Here is a 23207-nt window from a genome sequence, read left to right on the forward strand (position 1 = left end):
GAAAGAGTGGCTAAGGAATATGTTGGTTTACATTTCATTTTGAGAGTGTGCTGACTGTACAAAGAGTTAAACATGAAAAAAAAGAATGAAAATAAGCACGAAAGACAACATCCGTTCTCATTTCAATTTCCTGGAAGGAAAGTGCGGTTGGGCAGATGGTGCTTTTTTGTTTTACTAAACTGAAAGATCAGATGTAAATAATATACACAATATAGACTATAAAGATCGTTGAAGGTGAGGTTTCTGTGCACAGAGAATTGTTATATTGTGGAGAGTTTCTTACCCTTTAGTGATATGTCAAGGACTTTTTGGTTTTAGCTTCTTAATTTTTTTTGATGTTTCAGTTTGCTTACTGCACCCTCTCTCTGCCTAGTCATATTTGTTTCAAGCATTATATTCCAGAGGATTGAGTTGTATATATTTTAATTCAGGCCCCTTTCACGAAGAGCCACGATATTTGGTCTCTGGTTGAACGGACAGAGGAGGGTGGCTGATAATTTGGCATCACGTGAGTCTCAATATTTCTGTGTTGCTGTCTTTCTTAATGCCTTGGCTTTATTGTGTGCTATAAGAATTTGTTTTCTTTATTGTTATCCAGTAGGGTTTTAACACCTTTGGAGCTCTTTTTGAACTTGCTTTCTGAGCTGGAACATTAAACATTCTTAAAGGAGAGCCGAGTTTGTGTTCTCTCATAATCAGAAAAAACCTTTATCAAAGGAAAAAACCCTACCGTTTCTAAAATGTGTATGACTAAACATGGCTCAACAAAGTCATAATGCTGTCTTCCTGGCTGAAAGAACAGAAAAAGATATTGTGCTACGACTGCAAAGAAATAATACTGTGGTTTTGTTCTCAGCCAGATCAAAATGAGTGCTCTTCGTTGCCCTTCATGTCCTTTATTAACTTGGTGGGACTCAGACAGAGGACATGCTCATGTTTACACTGCATGAATGCCTCTAACCAGTGGTGAGAGGTTATTACCTCTCTGAACTTCCCTGGTCCAGGGTGATCAGCCTGGCTGAGCAGAGAGCTTTGGCTGGAGCTCGGGAAAACAGGAGAGTTTATGACCTTTCAATGGAGGGGCAGGCCACTCAGGAGAACTAAAGGGATGATGTGAGGTTGTGCGGGGGGGAAATTAGAAGAGTCAATTTAATCTGGCTATTGGCATAAAAGACAATAAAAATATTTCTGTAAATACCTCAGCACCAAAAGGAGGGATAAAGAAAATCTCTATCCTTTATCAGATGGAGGGAGAAACATAGTGACAAAGGATGAGGAAAAGGCTCAGGTAATTCATGCCTTCTTTCCTTCAACCTTTAATAGGAAGACGAGTTATCCTCAGGTACTCAGCTCCTTAAGTGTGGAAGACAAGGACACGGAGCAGAATGGAGCTCCCATAATCCAAGGAGAACTGGTCAGCAAGCTGCTACACCAGCTAGACATACACAAGCCTATGGGGCTGGATGGGATCCACCCAAGGGTACTGAGGGAGCTGACAGAAGTGGTCAAAGAGCCATTTTCCATCATTTATCATTGGTCCTGGCTTACCAGGAAGGTGCCAGTTGGCTGGAAGTTGGCAAATGTGACACCCATCTACATTAAGAGCCAGAAAGAGGATCTGGTGAACTACAGGCCTGTCAGCCTGACCTTGGTGCCAGGGAAGGTGATGGAGCAGATCATCTTCAGTGCCATCACACAGCACATACAGGACAACCAGGTGATCAGGGCCATTCAGCATGGATTTCAGACAGGTCCTATGCTTATTTTAACAACCTGATTTTTTCTGTGACAAGGTGACCTGCTTAGTGGATGAGGGAAAGGCTGTGAATGTTGTCTACCTGGACAGTGTGCCCGGGTGGCCAAGAAGGTCAATGGCACCTTGTCTTATATCAGAAATAGTGTGTCCAGCACAGCCAGGACAGTGATCATACTCAGCAATGGTGGGGCTGCACCTGGAATTCTGTGCTCAGTTTTGGGCCCCTCACGACAAGAAAAACAATGAGGTGCTGGAGCATGTCCAGAGAAGGGAATCTAAAGGTTTGGAGAAGCTCTTATGAGGAGTGGTTGAGGGAGCTGGGGTTGTTCAGCCTGGAGAAAAGAAGGTTCAGGGGGAACCTTATTGCACTCTACAACTGCCTGAAAGGAGGTTGTAGCCAGGTGAATGTCAGTCTCTTTTCCTAGGTAATGAGCTATAGGACAAATTGAAATGACATCAAATTGTGCCAGGGGAGTTTTACATTGAATATTAGGAAAAATTTGTTTGCTGAAAGGGTGGTCTAGCCTTTGAACTGGCTGCCCAGGAAAGTGGTTGAGTAACCAACCCTGAGGGTATTTAAAAGGCATGTTGATGTGGTGCTTAGGAAACATGGTTTAGTGGTGGACTTAGCAGTGATAAGTAAATGGTTGTATTTGATGATCCTAAAGGTCTTTTCCAACCTTAGTGATTCTATGACACTGCAAACATAGCCCCTGTGGTTTTTTTATTTAACACTAATTTTTTCTAACTAGCCTTAAAATGGGTACAGTAGAAGGAGGAGAAAAAGATGTTTTCTCAATGAAAGAATATCACTGTAAACTTCAGGAGAAATGACTTGTACAGAATTATAGAACTTGAATATCAAATCAGAATGACCAGATCTGGGGAAATCAGGAGACATAGCCACTCCTAAGACTTCTGTATAAACTTCTGAGCTAAACCAGAGAACAGGATTAAACTAAAACTCACTTTTTAATGTTAATTAAAAATTAAATGTAGTAGGTTACACTAGTTATCTTTTTGTAAAAATGGTAATGTAGAATATAAAATATTAAACTGCTTGGCCTTTTTTTTTTTTTTTTTTTTATTTTTTTTTACAAAAAATTTCTGCTTATTAACCTGAGAGACCTGCTGATAGTTGTGAGAGTTTCACTGTGAGTTTTTTATTGTTTTACATTCATAACTACTGGACTCAAGTGCTTTCAGGAGCATTTTAGATCTCAGTACAGAATAAAATGTTTTTAGCATGCACTGAACAAATAGAGCTTGAAATTTTGATGAATATAAACTCTAAAATCACTGTAAACAAAGAAACATATCTCACTTTTTAAGCCACTCCTACATTTTAGAGGCTTTACACATTTTTAGCGTGCTTTATTTCATCAGTGCAAGGAGTATGAAAAGAAGGAACAAAGTGTGTTGGTGATGTTGCTTCTGTATTATCAAGAAATTAAAGGAAAAGAAGAGAAAACTGAAAGTTCTTCACTTAGTCTTAAGCTATACCACAAACATGAATGAATTAGTGTTTGGAGAAAATATGCCACTGGAACTAAGATTTTATATGTAAGAAGTTTTAACATTAAATAGTAAATGAGTAATAAAATAGAAAAAAATAAAAAGGAAATACTTCAGCTTGCAGAACCTCCTGTCTTATAGCTTTCTCGAAGTTTGAAAATCCCAGAGAATGAGTTTTGTCTCCTCCAGTTGCTCATAGATAGCTCAGTAGTAAATAAATAAAGGAAAAGAAAAATCAAATAACTGAAAGATCCAAAGAGAGCTTTTACCAGCTGAAAAAGAAATGTCAAAGCCCAGGCACTTCAGCTGAAATGCTATCCTGCACCTATCAAGAGGTTTTGATGGGGCAGGTTTGCTGAGGGCCATGTGCTGCTAACGGGTACTGCCAGAAGGAAGTGGGGCTGAGGTGTAACTGGTGCAGACAGACACTCACAGCAGCAGCTTCCCATAAACAGACAGGGCTTCACTCAGTTGTTCAGTGTTTCCCACAGTTGAAAGCTGATGAGTTTGAAACAGTTTGGGGGTGATAAGGTGAGCTCTAGTTAAAAAGGAAGGAAAGGCTCAAAACACCTGGGGCCAAATCTCTATCTGCCCGTTGATCTCAACTGGAATAAAACAAGATGTGCAGGCCCAAGACTTGACTCTCAGCCTCTCACATGTGATCTGAAACCCACAGAAACTGACCATGGGTTATTTTTGGCTTTCCTTAGAGACATCCCCACAAAACTCCCACAAATATCACTGTCCTTATGGAGAAATAGTTCTGTCTATCTAGAACTACCTATCTTGCAAGCACGGAAATATTTGTCCATAAGAATAACTAAGCATTAGCAAACACTCTCACAGACACTTATGGATGGCACTCTAAACTGAGGAAGGCAGAGACCATTTGCAAATAAAAGAGAACAGTCCCTGGTTAAATTATGAACAGTTACCAAACAAAATGGAGGCAGTGTACAGCTGAACTAGTAAGACACTGAATGTCCCGTGGCACCAGAAAGTAAAAAAATCTCATATCTGATTTCTCCCTCGCTTGAAAGAAACACTTCATCATGCAAAACCAAATCTTTGTTCAGTGAGAGAGCCTGGATTGCCGCTCTTCATTACTACAGCAGTTGATGTAGAAGTCAACACAGTAATGCCTTTCATCTCTTGTATTAGAAGAGTTCAAATTCAATTTTTATTTGAAATAAAAATTTCAAGGCACAGCCACACAAAGCCTTACAATATGGTTCTTGGTTTCCTTTGTCCCTTAACAATAGCCTGGAAAAGAGATATAGAACATAAAATTAAACCCCTATTTTTTTCCCCTAGTATATTGTTTCATCTTGCAAACAGCAGCAATTCACCATGTAAAAGTCGTAGCAATATTAAGTAGAGTCTACTGAAAATTTTGTTCTTCCTAAAGCTTTTTTTTCTTTTGAGCACTGATATACTTAGCTGTTCCACAAAATCTGGGATCTACAAGTTTTGACCAACTGTCACCTTTATCAATAATATACTAAGACGCTGAAAGCCTTTTTTAACTCACCTACAGTGGACTATGTCACTTTTTCTTCTGCTCTCCTCAGGAGTGCAGTGTCGGACCATGGGGAACCTCAGCCCTACTGTCTTTAACTATGGGCTGTGTGGCCTCATAGTCACAACGTTCTGACTGGTGCTTGCTGAATTCTTAGTCATCAGGCTTTGGCTTGTGTGCCTGCAGTGTGCTTTTCAAGGTTTTCAGTTTGAGGGTTTGAATGTATACCATATGCATGTTGTTAACTGCTATAGCAGTCCAGAAACATTAACTTTCTAAACATGGACTTAAAAATTGTGTGGCCATCATTCCTCTGCTTCTGCATATGAGCCTGACTCAGCAACTGGTGGTTAGTTTTGTGGTCAACAGACTGTTTCATAAAGGCCCTTAAGGGGACAGGTGGCCTGGTGGATAGGCTGTTGTTTGGTATAAAAGCAACAAAAATCCCATCAGTCTCAGCAGTGATCAGAACAAACAGAGGAAACAGAGCAACACATGAAGTGTAGAGATGGAGACATCCCAAATAATCTGACTGGTTTATATTAAGAAAGGCTTTGACAGACCTGCTGGGTTCCCACTTAATGCCAATCAAGTCTGAAAGAGACCACTTGAGCTCAGGTATTTATCTCAAACTGATTTGAATTTATCCTCACTTCTTGATTTTGAGAGTCCAGAATAGAATAACATGAAGAGAGTATGTTGACATTTCCTACATAAAAAGAAATTAAACCCGTTCAAGTCAAGGAAATACAGTGTAAGTGATACCAGAATCAGGTCCTTTGAATTGACAACAGAAAATCTTTTGGGAAGTGAAAATCCCATGAATTCTTCCACATCGCCCCCTTCATAACAATTAGGATAAACAAAATGCATACAGGGCATATCATGCATATTATTATTTCTTTTTCTGCCTAATCAGTATAAGCTTTATGTTTCTTTTGCAGACATAATGTTAGTTAAAGAGCAGCATTTGAGGTCAAGTCTGGATTGTCCTTTTTATTAGACTAATGCTGTGCATATGAAAACTTATTCAAAAGAAATTGTCTCAAATTATTGCCAGCACTTAAATGATTATTGCAGAAATCACAGGAAAGAAGGATAGTGCTTACCAAAACCCCAAGAAAGTACTTCAGATAGTTTTTCTTTCATTGCCAAGCAGCGAGGGTCAAATGAACTGTATTATTTGCAAATATCCACCTTCTCAGAATGTCACAAGCAGCTGTAACATACCCACTAGCAGCAATTTCCACTTGGCTCTATCCAGAGGGGAGAAAATTACCAGGAGCTGCGTTGTTTATAATTCCCTCAACCCTGAGGGTAATTCTGTTCACCAATTACTTGAAATTAAAGTTAGGTAATTCGACACGTCTGTTTGATACCCGACCACAAACTACCTCTTAAGCAAACCAAAGAGTTGGATAGTTTACTTCCACAATACTCCACAGAATTTCATTATTGTAACCATGACAGGAAAGGAAAAATGAGAAATTGTACAGACTTGTGAATCGCTAGGGCTTGGGGGTTTTTGGTCACTGTTGCCACCACTAAGAGGTCCCAATAGATCTGAAAAAGAGGAAGCTGGAAGGCAGTTTTCCTCCTGGGATGAGGCTTCCCAATCAAACATAGCAAATATTGTAAAAATTGAACAACAAGAAGCCTCCAAGTGCAGTGTTTGACAGGAAAAGAAACCTGCTTTCTGAAGTGATATGATTTCACACCTTTTGTCTTTGCATACAGTTACAATGCTACCTAGAAAAGGCTGTACACATGCAGAGAGAACCTACATTATCTGCAGTATGTGTTTTTTGATCTCTAGGGCCAGTCGTTTAAATTACATAGTTGAATCTTGAGCTGGGTTATATCTAGACATGGAATTTTTTTTTAAAGTCAAGAAAACCTGTTAAATGTTTTATTGGTGATGAGTGTACGTACACTCCATTTCTGTATCTCTTTGTGAGTAATGAATTGGCTGCCAGGTACTGTGACTGAAATGTGTGACTCACTCCACCGATTCATTTTACAATCTGGTGAAACCAGAGGCTGGTAACACCTATCCTTTGTAAGAACTTTTTACATGTTGTAATTCTACAAATGAACACTTTCTTTTTTTCTTTTTTTCTTTTTTTTTTTAACACAAAATATTACACTGATGAAGTTTTAAAAAGTACAAGCTGACTCAAAATTTATTCACATTATACTGAGCCATATACAAAACTGTTAAGTCAAACATCTACGAAGTGAGCCTAGTTCTCATTTCCATCGAGGTATATCAGGATTCATTTCAAAGCATCCATTATCCTTAAACATTATAAAACAAGTGAACAAGAAATGAAGAGCCACTCTCTTTTAGTAGTGAGAAGACTTGATTTTTAATTGTGTAATCTCATTCTTGTTAGCATAGTTTCCTATTTGGAAACTTAGGCCAAATAAATAGCAAGTGCTTTATTTTTTAAATCCTAATATGATTACCCTTTCAGCCATATTCTGCATTTCATTTTTACTATAAAAGTTGTTCGTTGTCCAATTTCAAGCTGAAAAACTATAAAAGTCCATTTTGACTTCTCTACAGCAGAACTAAAAGATTTTTTTGAACTAAGATTAAATTGATATACCTTGAGCGTCTGTCATTGTAATATGACATTAGGAACATAGTCAAATACTGGTTTTGACTATAAGTGTCCCACTAAAGTAGTAGTCTACTGCAGAGTGCTTTTTGATGTATCAAAGAAATGGTACTATCTTTCAAACAGCATTCATATTCTCCTATCATCAAGGCAAAGTAATAGCAGGACTAAAGCATGATCTTTTTTTACAGTTTCTAGAAGTCAGTGCTATAAGGGATTGCCTAGCCTTGCATTAGGTATTCATGTTTAAATGAACCACAGATAGGCTTTCCAATCTACAAACTCCATTAATCAGATTTTATCTTTTTCTCTGTCTTTTATTTTTTGGATTCTTTACCCTCTTCCCTGCTGCTATTGCTAGAGCTTCCCTAATGACAGGCCAAGTAATTTATTTTTTTCTCTCTTTCTTTTTCTAAAGTTGAGATACTCGTATAATTCACAAATGTTTCTGTGTAATGCTGATGGCCATGACTCCATCATTCAGTGGGTAAATAACATTTTACTTTATTCTCTCTCAAACATGTCACCTCTCATAAAGAATGTCCTAACTTAAAAGACTGATGTTTGTTTTGCAAAATGACTTGGTTAGTGGAAAAAATGTATTTGAGCAACTCTTAAAATTTAATGCTCTCTTATGGTTAGGTGTATGGCTCATGAAAAACACAAAAAAATGAGGAGCAGCCTTAGTACTGAAGGGACAGAGCTGGACAGTATGGTAAATTGTCAAAGGCCAGTGAGTTGTCTAAGGCAACATGAAGAGGTGTTGCTTCTTTTTTTTTCCTGTGGTATTTCTTTTGCCCATTTTTCTTCTGAAAACAGCCAGTTTTCATCCTAGGAATGGTAGAATGAATCCTGACTTTTCGAGTTTTCCCTTTGTGCCTATCTAGGACAAAATGTAGAACTCCACATTCACAGAGCAACAGGGGAGAACTTCAAAAGTATTTATTTCCAACAAGTGGAACAATACATTTGTTTTGATACCGTTAAATTGCTTCAGTAGAGTAAAAAAATTTTTCACTGATCAGTTTGAAATATTAAATATATATATGATGTAAAATTTTAATACAAAATAAAATACAAATGTTAGAAGAATAAATTTGGAAGACAAAAGCAGAAATTAATTATTTTATTTTGATTTTAAATCACTGAAATATTTCCCTTAAGAAATCATTAAAATCAACATGTTCTTATGAAATATTTAAAAGAATACCCTTTTGAAAACAATTTTTTTTTCAAGTCTATGCAGAAAACAATGTTATTTCCATAATTTCTTGCCATAAATTCATGAAAAACATTGCTAATGATAGACTTGATATGAAGAGCCAATTTGATGCTTTTGAGAACAGTAGGTCGTCCCCACAGAACAAACAGGTAATAGAACAGTATAGCCATCTTCAAAAGTGCTCTTCTATGTATGGGGTTGTTTTAAAGCTGGACCAACAAATACTTCAAAGTTCAGTTGCTATATTCAGGGAAAGGTCTGTGCAATCCCAGTGTCTTCTTCTAAATGCAGTCTGCAAGGATTGTACGGGGGCTCCAGTAAAAGTGTGTATACACTGTAGATGTTACAGGGGCAACACAAGACGAAATAGAAAAAAAAAACATAACAGTTAAAAAAGTGGGAAAAGAAATAACTCTCTAGCACACGTGGAAGGCAAAGTTTTTTATGTTAAACTTTTTTTTATGTTATCCCATTGAGAGTCACCAAATGGACAGACTTCATCTGCAGAAATCACTACAATTGAAATTTTACAGAGTTGGTCAGTAAGGTGAACTCAGGGATTGAGAAAGCTGGTTCATCTCTAAAGCCTCAGTGCCTTGTTGTCTGAGGAGGTCAGCCAGTGCAGTACAGAACAAGGTCTTAGAGCACTTCATGCAGGTTTGCATTCACTTCTTCCTTTCTCTGTCAGAGAATAGTCGGTATCCATTCATGCTGAGTCAGTTTATAGTGCCTATGCCTTATGAAACACTTCCTCAGCTACCCAGCTTCTTCTACCCACATTTAGATGCACAGATTGAGTTTTCCAAAATTCTTCCTTTTTGTCACACTGAATTGTGAGCATCAGAAGCACAGGCCTGAGCAACTCATAATGTGCACATACAACAGTGGTTCTAGATACTGTATTCAGCGTAATAATAGTGGATGCTGATACTGGCTCAGTTGGCACTGTATGCTGCCAAAATTTATTGTCACACCAGAAACAGGAAAAGAAAAATTGGGAAGAGGTGTGAAGAACGAACCTTCTGTCCACATTCAAATCACATAATGCTATTATCAGTGGGGAATAACAGTGAGAGACTAAATGGATCCACTTTGGGTGGCTGCTAAGGCAGAAATGACCAGAAAGGGATGTTGGGCAGCACTTCCCTGAATAGTGCTTCTTCTACAGCTCACTTTCCCTAAGTTATGGCCCATGATAGTGAACACATGGCGGCCTGATCCCAGTCTCCTGATTCACATTGTTCTTACATGTAGCCCTATTTTGCCTGCATAAATAGGGAGGAATTTCCAATTCCATGGAGATACTACAAGTTTAGTCATGAAGATAATTAAGTCCTTTGGGCTTGAACTACCCAAACATTTCATACTTGAAAGAAATTCAGATATGGCTCTGAATGTCTGGACTACTGCCATCTAAACAATTTGGATTCATTTGAGGCTTAAGATTAGCTCCAAATTCCTCTTCACATCAATTAATCATTCAGATATTTACTATTCTTATCACTAGGATTATAGAATGGCTAGAAATTCTAAGTATAGCCTAGTATAGCCTAGTTCTGCTGACACACAAAAGCCAGCATCAGTCTTTTAAAAAATCTAATAAGGAAAGATTTAAAAAAAAAAAAAAAGGTGGTGGAAAGAAGTTTTATCACTGACATCCTTTTCCAAAGGATAATAGAAGCAAAAGAAAAGTCTAGTAACTTGTCCAAAACACCTCACAGAATATCAGTGGTTGAGCTGAGGAAGCAGTCTATGACTGTTGTCTGTCTCCCAAGGCAGCAGGAGGCTTAGCAGGTTGCCTTACCCCAAATATTTTGCAGCAAAAATTATTTCTTTCTGTTATTTCTTGTTGCAGCTAACTGAAAAGATATCTAGGCTTCCCAGAACTTTTAGAACTCAAATATCAAAATAAATATAGTCCCTGTAAATAATGGACATTAATGGAAAGCTAGCTCAGGTCTTAAGAAACTTACAGAAATGTAGGTACCCTCTGGTACTGCTGCAGTGGTCAGATAAAAGGGATGTCGATACAGAAAAAGGGACACTTGCTTGAAATCAAGAATAACTGTCTAGAGATCTTTGAAGCTAAAGAGAAAGGCAGATGAAGAACTACATTTATCTCCAGGATCAGAGAGACTCTGGGAGGTATCTGTCTGACCCACAGTTTTATCTAAGTTTGTAATTTTACCAATATTTCTAAGGAAAATAAGTGGGGTCATTCTTGGGGCTTTTTGTTGAATTTATGAGTTTATTTTTAACTGCTAAATATCAATAATTTATATTTACTAAAAATTTACCTGATTGTAACGCTGTCTTGATTAAATCTTTCTGTTTTGTTATTTTGTCACTAAGAATTCTGAAAATCAGATGAAGACTCTGAAAGTAGAACTGCTACAATTGCAAATAGATTTAAAAGCTTCACTTTCTTTCCTGAGGTCTGACTTTTTTGTGTCTGTATGTGTGTGTATATCTGTAAAGGGGAGGGCGGAGGGTTCAACATGACCTGCGGTAAATATTATCAAGTGAAATTTAATTAACAGCTCTGATGAAATACCAAGAGAGATTGAACCTCACCTCCCAAAACTGTACGATTTTGCTGTTGCTGCTGCTGTTGTAAAAAAATCCTTGTTTTGCTGACACTTCGGAAATGATTATGATGTGTAAAAAGATACTGTCTTTGCAAGGGCAATTCTGGACTAAATTTAATCTGTTTTAAAAAGCTGAGGTGAAAGAGTAAAGGAAAAAAAAATCCAGATGAAGATTCTGCACTGAATTTGACTTATTTTGAAACTTGTATTAGTGCAGTGCCTGAAATAGAGCACAAAGAGCTTCAGCTTTTCTCAAGATACTGAAGAAGTGAGGAGATATCTTAAGAAGACATTAAATGCAGCAAAAGAGAGCATAATTGTCATGGGGCAGGAGCAAGGGGAATGGGGTGGGAAGTGGGTAAGGAATGAAAAAATTAATTTAACTTTGCCAGAATTTCTGTAAATAGCTCTGATAGAAGTTAGATGTCTTATGACAGGCACATTCCCAATGCTGGGTACAGGATATTCCCATCCTGCATTGGAAAGTCCTTCCTATGAAAAAAAGGAGACAGGGTGGGAGATACAAATTATGGTTTATATGCACATAAGTATTTAAAATAAAAGTTCTTCTAGCTTGGTGCATCAGAGTGCTACTTTTCTGTTGATTTGTATTGCCTGTGATTGGAAATAATTGTAGTAGTTTATATACTAGCATGGTAATAGTTGATTAATTTTAATTTATCACTGACAGTGAATGTGTATGTTGTTGTGTATGCACCTGCTAAAATACTGTATTTGTGTTAGTTCATCAAAAGGACCAAATATTTTTGGATGAGAATACTAAACCCTTTCCACAGCATGATTTCAAAAACTGAAAGGAAACTTGATTCAAATTTTATTGTGAACTTCAGGCTAAGTCTGAGCTAACTGAAGCCTGGATACTTTTCAAACCTATCTCTGTCACATGGCAAACATAGATAATTGAAGCATGGCTTTCTGATACAAACACTTTTTTCAGCCCTCTAAAAAATGCCTAAAGTAGTTACAATGGAAAATGGATAAATCATTTGCCAGCTCATTTTTTTTTTTTTTTACTTTCCCATAGTATAAATTTTAGTCCCAAACTAATACAAATCCATATTTTACTGTTGATCAATGTGAAACTAGAATGACTGAAAGGTATAATTTGCCAAATGAATACCTTTCAATTTTTTTACATAGAAGAATCTTCTGAAATGCTGAGTGATTCAATTTTCTCTCTCTCAAAAAAAAATCAAACTCTAAATTATCAACACCCTAGAAACAGGTAAGAGTATGTCTCTGTCATATATAGTTATTTACATTAGTTGCTTATCCTCCTAGTCCAGATTGTAACACTTTGGTTTTGACTGATACTTTTATAATAATTTCCTACTTCTCTAGTTTCTCTTTCAGTAATGTTTACCTAATTCACTATAAAATGAAAATGTAAGACAAAACTTCAACGACCTTAGAAAATACTGTCCAGTAGGTTAGGAGCCAAAGGCATTCTCTCTCCTTAAAAGATTAAATATGCCCAGCTAAGTCCTATGACTATAACCTGAGTCCTGCTGGTTTTGAACTAATCATTTGCAAAATTGGAGGGGGGAAAAAAAGTAGGACAGGAGAAAAAAAAGGCTTCTGGAAGGTGAGCCACAGCAGGGCAATTAAGATGATAGGGCAGAGGTAGACATCTGCTCCTAGACAGATACAGTTCCACTGATGCTATCTATAGCTGCAATCCTTCTGAGAGATAAACAACACGCGAGAGCAACGCACAGAAGGAAATGCCACACTGAGAAAGTGGTGATCGTGTGGCCCCTGTGGTCTGAGAAAGAGACAGAGGCAGCAAGAGAAAAGGGGAGGGGTGTGATGTGGGGCCTATACCAGGCACATGCAGGTGACAGCAGTCATAGGACAGGCATGCATCAAAATGCACAGATGAGAGATGTGTGAGAACTGACACTGGAGGGGAGCAGAATTGCAGCAAAGATGAAAGCACAACAAGACCAAAAAAGAAAGATATGGAAAACCCCTTTCTAAGCTCTATACATAAAGTTAATCTATACTGAAAAAAAAAAAGGCATTAGTAGATGATTTGTTCTCTCAGATTAGATGGCTTGAAGGTTTTTTCAGAATTTCAAGCTCACATTCAAGTTCCTCATAAAGTTAATCTGAACTACGCTCCCAAAGTAGATGATTAATTGCTGCTGTTTCATATTACTCTGACAGCAATGCTCAGACACAGCAGAGGTAAAAACCCTTGCCGGCACGTACAGAGAAAACCTAAAGGAGGATGTGGTATCTACTGCACAGAAACTTTCAAGCCAAGGACTGACGCTGTTTAATTTAGGATAGACGTGAATCAACAGTACACTACACAGCAAGCTCCATGACCTCATTGGACACAAATTTTCTAAGGCATGTCACCTCTGGCCATCACTGGCCATGCCACTGACTCTTCATGCCATTTGTCACTGGGTTCCTTGTGAGGAGAATTTGGTGGTTCTTTGACACCAGGGGTTAAGAGTCCCACCAAAACTGAGGGAGCATCCTTCCTCTCTCCAGCTTTTCTACTGGCAAGAAGGCTTAGCATTCAGTTGTCTTAAGAAACTCTCCCAATTTCAACTCTCTGGAAAACTCACAGCAAGAATTTGAGGTCAAGCAGTTTGCAGAGATCACTGTTCAGAAGCAAATGCAGAAATACTCTGCTGAGGGCAGGTCCTATGACTCCTGTGCTGTGCTATCTTCCACTTCCGGGCTGGACCTGGGGCTTAGTTTACATCAGCAGAAGCTGAAGAACCGAAACCCAAAGTGTCATTCTCTCTTGTGCTGGAATCTCAAACCAATAATTACAGATTTTCATAATGTCTGTTGTTATAATTCTTCAGCCTGGTTACCCTGTGGTCTCATTCTGTAAAAGACTATTTCTTTTCTCTGTCTGTGAAGAAGAGAAAAATATCAAACAGAAGAGATTAATGTAAAATCAAAAGGTGGAGTGAATCACAAGCCCTCATGCAGTGTTGTGCTTTGGAGAGTTTTTAAATTGCTGCTCCTGAAAGCTTCTTACCAGGAAAACCTGACTCTGAAATTTACTGTTTATCTTAAGAAGGTAGAACTGGACTTAATGCCTTTAATGAGCAATTCTCCTAAGGCCAGATTTTGCTATCCTGACTCAGTTAATACCCCAGAGAGGATGACAAATTTAGATACTTCTTCTGTCCACTAGATGCTCATAAACAGACTCATTTATCTCCAATGTATTCATTAGGGAAAAATGTGCAAGGCTTCCTGTATGCTTAACGGCACTTTTGTCTTCCTTATTCTTTTCAGAGTGAGCCTGAACATTCAAGTGGTGCAGCTGTTGGTTGTTGATCACTTATTTGGGGATTTTTTCTAGATCTAAATTTCACATTCACACATGCAAGCATCGACATTTCTTTCTAGATCTTCTAAATTTTTAGATCTTCTAAATTTCACATTCACACATGCAAGCATCAACATTTCTTTCTGAAATATGTATTCTGGAAAAACTCAATCCTGTGGATATTTTCAGGAAGTGAAAAAAACATTAAGTGTAGAATTCTAGTGCACATGACTCAAGAAAATTAATTTTTAAATATAACCATGAGATTGGATCACTAATTTATTAAAATTTCCCCTAGATCTGCATAAAATTACCAAAACAGGAACAGGAACAGTATCAGCAAAGAACTTAATTCTTCTACTAAGTTGTCTGTTATCAATATAAAATTTTTGCTATTATTCGCTCTGCATTTCCAGTAAGTATTTCAATTAATTGGGGTAGTCAAAAAAGGTCTGATTATTTGAGTTCCCCTGACAAGGGTTACCTACCATTTCAGAGAATGGGGTTTTCCTCTTTTGGAATATCTACAACAAATGCCTATCCAGAGAGAATGTCAGTTCCTAAGTTAGTGCTCCTCATAGTCATCAGAGTGTAATAATTTCTGGACATTAGGGGTGCTAATGTAGTTTAGTTTTTCCCACTTATTGACTCTTGAGGAATACATTTGGTGTGATGAACCTTGTAATATATACTTTATTTATAACTATTTGGATTTTATTACTCCGTTCCAGCTTTTCTGCCTTTTTTTTTTTATTTTGAAAAAACCCATGCTTTAGTATAGCAAAGAACCACCCTTTGTTTCTCTACCTTTGCTTTTCTTAATGCAGAAATAAATCTGATTTTAAAAAATTGCATGAATAACAAGAATATTTTTAATGTATCTTTTTATATACTGTATTATTTGATTCTAACCCACTGAGCGACTTTCACAGAGCAGATTGTTGTTATGACTGTATTTTGCCTTTTCACTTCCTCCCCCATTCCAACTATGCTTTCCAAGCTTTTTTATCTTTTCTACCTTGCTAGAGGCATTATTAGGGCAGCTCACCTTTGACCAAATGGGCAGATGAACATTCATCCTCTGGAGCCAGTACTAGTGCTGTTTGGTATATCAGCTCTCAAATGGTACTGAACTGTGACCTCTTCTTCTGTTCAAAGACTAAATACATAAAGTTGAGTTTCCATTGGTGCCAAGCCTGGGAACCTGAGTTGCTCCCTAATCCCAGGTCTCGCAGCCAGCAGCACAATGGGCAGCTCACCATGCCAGCCGGCCAGCCTGAAAGAATGTCTTTATTCTCTCTTCCTCAACAAATTGCTTATTGTTTGGCCCACAGGCTGCTAGACCTTGTGAACTGTCCAAAACTTTATTGCTTTTCTGTTAAACTTTCTTCTCTTTTCCTTCTGATTTTGCCTACAAATAAAATTAATTCCTATTTTCATGTCTTAGTGATCCAATTTTAAAATATGCCTGCTTCTTTCAATTTTTTTGCAGAGTATATCTGCCTCTTGGAAGCCTGTAGGAACCACAGAAATGACACAAGCCCTGCAGGTTTAGTCTCTTTAGAAAGAAGTCTGTGGAAATGTGAAGTGTTACTAGAATGAAGTGCTCTATATTACTGAGAGAAAAAAGAAGCCAAAAGCTTAAGATCATTCCTAAGTTTCCAAAGATGTGTACATAATTTTTCTGCTCTTGGCCTCATCTTCACTGTGGCTACAATGTTCTCATTGTATAAAGAGTGAGTATAGGACAGAATAATTATTTGGGGTCATTGTGTTTTGGAGCTGTTCAGGAGGAGTTGTCTTCAGAGGAAGCTAAAGCAGGGCACCTAAGTTGATGTGCTAATTGTCTCTCAAGGTATTTCTGGAAGCACCTTTTGTTTTCAGCAGAAGTTTCTGGGAGTGTGATTGCAGGATAATCATTGTGCAAGCTGGCACTAGGCAGAGCATTGGCAAGATAAGGCTGATATTGTGAAATTCAGCCAGACCTACCCTGGGAAGAGATTCACAGGTATGACCCCACCATATAAAGGGAGAAATTGCTTCATAAATATGGCCAAAACCAACAGAGGACCCAGGACGCCTCTGTTCTTCTTCCTCATCTCAGTAAACCTGTACTGAGACATGTTCATGTGTTCAGTGAGCAACCGCGCCCCTGTTTGGAGATAGGAACTAGGAGAGGAATATCCTTGTGAACAGTAAGATTGGTTCTGATCACTTATAGAGTGCTAATTAAGATCAATTTAAAGAGTCATGCAGTTCTTAACCATTTTTTTGCACACATTGTTTAGGAAAGATGAGAGAACTGCACAGCATTCTGGAGCCATACATGATCTAAGAATCACACAATTTTTTTAAAAGTGCCTATGTGTGTGTGTGTATATGTATACATGCATAAAATTTAATACTCTTTCAAGTATGAGAATGGCAGCACAAGAGTAGAAGAAATGCAGAACTAAAATGTCCACATTAAACTGATGTATGGTACATACCAGATGATATATACACTGCCTTATTGTTCAGTTGTGGCTCAGGAAGCTAAATGCATAATTTAAGATATATGTATAGTCTAAGGGTCAAACGCTGTCAGTTACAGGAGTGTAAATCAAGAGCAATTGCTCCGAAGTGACTGAAGTTGCAGTACCCTGGATTTACACAAGTGTTGCTGAAAGCAGAATATGAGTCAATACGTGTCATCAATACAGCTGAGTTAGTGGTACTGAGGGAGTTTTATGATATGCATGCACCTAAATCCTTCACATTTTTTTTCATGTTTTATACTGTTAAATTTTATGTTTCAGATTTTGTCTCTGTTTTTAAAGGAACTCAAATCTTGATTCTGTAAGTGAAATGTCCACTTCCCTCATCTAGCAAATTTTCTCAGTCTCACTTCATAATTGTAGGATAAACATTTCACATTCATAGAAAGATTACTTCCCTGACTTACATTTAAGGCCAGTCTTAGTTTATATAAATGCATAATTCTGAACCCCAGCAGAAGGTTGCTAGTTTGGCTGGCAGGCTGCATGCAGAAATGCATACTTGTCATTCACTCCATTCTGTTAACAACTGTACAGACTGTTGTAGGGTCAGGAGGCAAAGTTTCCTAGACAAGTAGAAAGCAGGATCTGGATGCAGCAGGAAGAACTGTGAACCTGGTTGAAGTCAGTGGGTATGGCCAGCTGGCAGCTAAAGGGAAAATCAGCTGTTGTAAAAGATCACAGGACAATTCTCTTCACTGATGCTTCCTGAATTTTTTATTGAGAGATTCAAGAAAAAAAAAAAAGGCTTTGCATGGGACGTCTTTTGCAAGATACAGTGCAAAACAAAGAGGTATAAAAATTCATAATCTGCTGGGGAACTAGCAGAGTACCTGTCATACACCTGGTCTTCAATGACCTTGTTTTGCATGGAGAAAGAATATATGATTTTCTGGGTTGAAAGGAGGTTTTTAATTCTGAAAGAAGGTTATATGTTAAATATATGGTAGCAGTTTATTCAATAATAGAAGTCAAGTCCCTTTCTTGGGAAGGCAGAATCTGGTATTTTATCACATAAAATAATGTCATTATTTCTCTAACATACTTCTAAATCAAATGTGTTATTTTAAATCACTTTTTTATTGTATTCTTGAATACCTAGAAAGATTTAAAAGCTCAAAAGTAGATTCCCCAGTATTCACATAATCAAAAATGGCTGAATTAATTTGAGGCATACTTACAGAAAAAAAAAAAAATAGCCATTTCAGATTACAATGATCAACTGTGGGGGCTTACCACTTCAAAAGAGACAGAACAAACCTCCATGTGTGCTCAACACACACACACTCCCTTATCCAGTTAGAACAATATGTAGGTATAGATTTGTCAGGATTGTTTGATCCCAAAAGGATTCGTATAAGAAAAACTTCTCTTTCAGAGAAATGGCCTCTCTAGAGACTGATAGTGATGATACAATAGGCTGGAGTTGCTATTATTAAAAAAAAAATTACTACTTTTTCTGACTATGTTTCTTTTTTTCCCAGTGGGATTCTGATTCCAGACACTCAACTAGCCTGATATCCACTGGGAAAGTGATGACACCATAAATTATTTAAAGGTTTGAAAACCACAAGAACTACTGTATATAACCAGATTGGATTGACTTTTTAACTCTTTTGATTAATAATACATAAAGCCTTCGATACATGAATTGGTGGAGCGCTAACCTGTTAACAAAAGGAGTAGAAGGGATGAATTCTAACATTTCTCATAAGTTATTCTACTTAACACATTGGCCAAACAAAACAAACAAATGGAGTGCTCTGCCTTATACCTTTAATGCATCATCAATATTTGATGACTACCTAATGTCTCTATATATCTGGACAAAGATGATAATTTCATCACCTGGCTTCCCAATTTCAAATTTCCCAAATGCTTTCTCCTACATTCATCAAAACATACAAGTAGAAAGTAGATGCAGTTTCAATATCCTGGTTTGGTTTTTGCTTTTGTATTGTTGGGGTTTTTTTGACTTTCATTTTAACATTCTTAACTACGTACAAGTGGAAAAAAAAAAAATTTCAATCTTCTGCTAGAAATCAGGGTTAGAATTTCCTAAGTTTATGACATTTTGTCCTCAGCAGCAGGATGAGAGTAGATATGTGTGCTGCTTCAGAAAGATTTCATGTTCTACCCTTCCGCTGCTGGCTCTGTTTTAATTATTCCCAGGTTCATAAGTTTTGGTCTCTTTCATGCTGTTTAGGGTGGAGCTCAGAGAAGAGAAGTGTTGTTCTTTCATCTCCAATTACAGATAAAGGTTCATGGGATAGCCTGCCTTTCTTTCTAAGCAGCAAGAAAACTCTACAGGAGACAGACCAAGTTTCTTCCAGGCTGCCCAACACGTGCTTCAGGAGACAGGCTATGCAGGGTGACTTCAGTATGATATATTACTTTACAATAATAAATGCTGTATTTTCTGGGCAACAGACAGGTATTTTTCCTCTGGATTACTTTCTATTACCCCATCTGAAGCTTGACTCCCTTAGACGTAGGAAAAATAGGAAATACATCTTTATTTTTTTTCTATTTTTCAAAATACTAATCCTTTAACCATGTAATTCAACTCACAACTTCCTTCTGCAACAGACACTGACTTGCCCTCAAATGCAGTGTTCAGACACAGAAACTCTGATCAATTCTTTTTGCCTTTTGACCTGCCCAGAGAGCCATCCTTTCTTGGTTCCCTTAATGACACACATGTGTGGCTTCCCCTGTCCCACTTTCACATATTAAAGCTTCTGTACTAGCAGGCTAAGTGCCATACATCCTCTGTCCTGGACCAACAAAGGATACCTCACCTTTTAAAACGTTAAGATTTATGTGAGTGCATAAAGGAAAAAAAACATTTCAAATCAAAGGCAGAGCCTAAAAATTTTTTCAGTCCATCTTCCTTGATTTGATCAATTATTTTGGTGTGAATTTCAATTGATGCCATAAGTGGAATTCAATTGAATTTTTTATAATATGAGCAAAATTAGAATCACATCCCAGCTCTGAGAAAGAGATGATGTTCAATCTCTTAGTAAAATACAAACTACAGAAAATTTTCACAGCCCAAAAATTATACCTGAATTAGATCTCATTTATGATACCAATAATAAATGTAAATTATTTATCAACATTTATTAAATCTTTGTGGTTCCCATCACCTGACTCTCAGATAGATAATTACTATGTGGAATCTGTTGCCATATTCTGTTTCCCTTTCTCACTTTAAATATCACCCAATTAGTTCATAGCTCCCTAAAATATAATGGAAGTCTATTCATATTCTTTTAAAAAGAATAATAATCTCACCTATAGTTAACTTCTGTCTGCACCTTCTTTTTCTTTATACCTGCCATATCAATAGCAGTGGAGGCACATTGCTTTGTTAGCTGTCATGGTTGTACACACCACTTGAACAATCCATACCCATTCTAAAATAAAATTCTAGCTACAGTGTTATTTTTGCACATTTTCTTATGGCATTTTAAAATCTAACCAGGGGACTGGAACCAGCATATGACTTAACTAGAATAGCAAGTATCTTTCCTATAATATCTTTCAACTGTCATTAAAAAAAAAAAAAAAGAAATCCACATTTTTTTTCTATTCCATCTGGGATTATGTGACAAAATGATCTCCTGCATCTAATCAATTATTTTTCTTCTATATCTTTTGCATTTTTCTGCAGAACTATTTGCAAGTGTAACAGGAAGATCCTTTAGAGATAATCTGGTGATTATTACAAATTCAACCTTGGATGCTGTAGGTATTAAAAGATGAAAATTGCCTGAAGTCCACTGTTGTACAACAAATCTGTACCTCTGGACTCCTGTCCTGAGGTGAAAATGCAAACCAGAGAGATATTTAGAATCATTTTGACAGTTCATAAAATTAAGCAGGGATTAGGGATTCACTCAGAAATAAATAAATAAAAAATATAATGCCACAGGGCCCAAGCAGTGTTAATCACATCTCCTTGCAACAGGTATTACTGAAACCCATTTTTGGGAAGAAAAAGGAGTTATATATTTGTTTCTGACATGTATTTAGCGCTGATGATGCCAGTTTCAAAATCTGAGCTGGTTCAATTTAATACAAATATGTATCATACATACACATACATGATTAATGTTTAAAATACCCATTCCCTTTAAGTTTATACAGTTATAGGTTCCTATAAAAATGTTGTATATTTGTGTATTCTATTTTCTTCTCAATTTTATGGATTAGCCCTGATAATACAAACACTTGAACATATGCTTAACTTTACATAATGAAAATGTCTTGCTGATTTTAGGATAACTCTCGATCTACATGAATTTAAGCAAAAGTCTAAGAGTCTACTGGGAATGTAATCTGTGGTGCCAGTCATTTGAAACACACATTTAATAAGAAAAGAATTGAAATAACTGCAGCAGACACAGATGACTTTGGTTCCTGCTGCGTTGACAGCAGGTAAGCAGCAAACATGGCTAAAATGAATTCATAACAAAAAACTGTGCAGCTGTACATAAATACATTTGGGGTGAGCATGGAGTTTTACAGTCACCCTCCCAAAATTCCCCACCCACATCACAAACTTTTTAGTACAGTTAAAAATATTTCCTTTTCTTTTTCAAAACTGAAAGGCAACATTGAGATACTAAGCAACAGTGCTAGTCTGCTTACAAGAGCACACATACTTTCCTTTCTGGATGAAAAAAACTTTATTATAATGCATTTGCACAGAGTTTATAATTAAATTTTCACTGCATTAGATTAGTATCATATTTCAACATATTTGGAAAATATTCAAGTTAATTTAACATTTTCTAACAAATTAAAAGTCCAAAATAGAACTAGATGCATTTCATTTTTAAAAAATAAAATAATTGAAAGCATAGAAATACTTTTCAAGTTTGAATATATGTTCAAACTTTTGTTACCGAGTTTAAGCACTGAATTTTAAACATATTTTTTTAATGATGTAAATACTTCTTTGTAATAGATGTTAACAAATTTCTCAACTCAAAATAGCAAAAAGAATTATTATTTACATAATACAGTTTAGGCATTTGAATTATAATTAACTTCCATCTTTAAAAATTTCCTCTGAAAATTGTTTTTCATCCCACTTTACTCCAGAACACTGACTGGAGCTAGAATAATACATCACACAAATGTTGATTTAAATATTTAAACAAATTCACTTACTTTGTATTTACATCCCCTTTGGGCTCTACTTTCCATGAACACTCTGATAAATAAACTTACTGTGAGGAGGATCTGATGGGATGAAAAATTATAAACAAAAATTGAAGAATACTTGTGGGATATGAATTTTTGAATTCTAATCATCAATTGTTGCACTAGCAATTAAAGCTGACTGGAGGACAATAATTCCATGCTACATTAATTTTCAAGACTTCACATCTTCGTATCTAGTTTTGTTTGGTTTGCTTTTGTTCCTTTTCCTGGCAAATGTGAAAATGCCCACACATGTGAGTGTATGTCTGCCTCCTTTTCCTGGCAAATATGGTGAAAATGCCCACACATGTGAGTGTATGTCTGCGTAACACAGCCAGGAACACTAAAAGACCCAGACTAAAGTCTATTCTCAACCTGAATCACAAATTACTCATTTTCACCACTGATTTGTAGATGTGATTACTCAGAGTTATCTGGAGGTGAAACATAATCCTGGGTTTTCTGTGTCCAAGGCCACTGTTAAACCACAGGGTTGTCAGCAAAACCAAAAAGTCTATTTTGCTCCTTCTCATTCTCCACAATATTTCCATTCAGACGAATTACAAATGCAGCTTTTAGAGTTGAAAGGGCTGAGATAAACTTCTCCTGTCCAGCATGTGAGCATTCAATAACCACCACTCCCGAGGTGAGGCTGGGCTCCTGCCCCCTCTCAGGTTTGCAGGGGGAGGTCCTGCAGTGGGATTCATCCTGCACAGTTTGCCAGGGGCACCGACATGCCTGGACGTCCCTACGGACTCCCAGTCACACATGAACATGCTGCCCATCCTGTTGCTTTTTCGATCTTCCTGAAGGGCCAAGCATGGCTGTTCGTGTTGCAATATTGCTTTGCTCTGGAAGAAAGGGATTGAGAGAAGATATAGGAACTAAACTCTACAGGGAAAGA

The 23207-nt window shown here is 37.1% G+C and overlaps 1 long non-coding RNA gene across 2 annotated transcripts in view; it reads right to left on the reverse strand.

Annotated features, from left to right (window-relative positions):
• Positions 1 to 7207, reverse strand: part of LOC108445404 — a 57168-nt gene extending 49961 nt beyond the window's left edge. For both annotated transcript variants that reach the window (XR_001860249.1, XR_001860251.1), the window contains exon 1: positions 5900 to 7207. This is a non-coding gene — a long non-coding RNA (uncharacterized LOC108445404). The remainder of the gene's footprint in view (positions 1 to 5899) is intronic.
• Positions 7208 to 23207: the final 16000 nt, after the last annotated feature.

Source organism: Corvus brachyrhynchos, unplaced genomic scaffold, assembly GCF_000691975.1.
Source record: "Corvus brachyrhynchos isolate BGI_N302 unplaced genomic scaffold, ASM69197v1 scaffold1, whole genome shotgun sequence".
Classification (NCBI taxonomy): Eukaryota; Metazoa; Chordata; class Aves; order Passeriformes; family Corvidae; genus Corvus; species Corvus brachyrhynchos.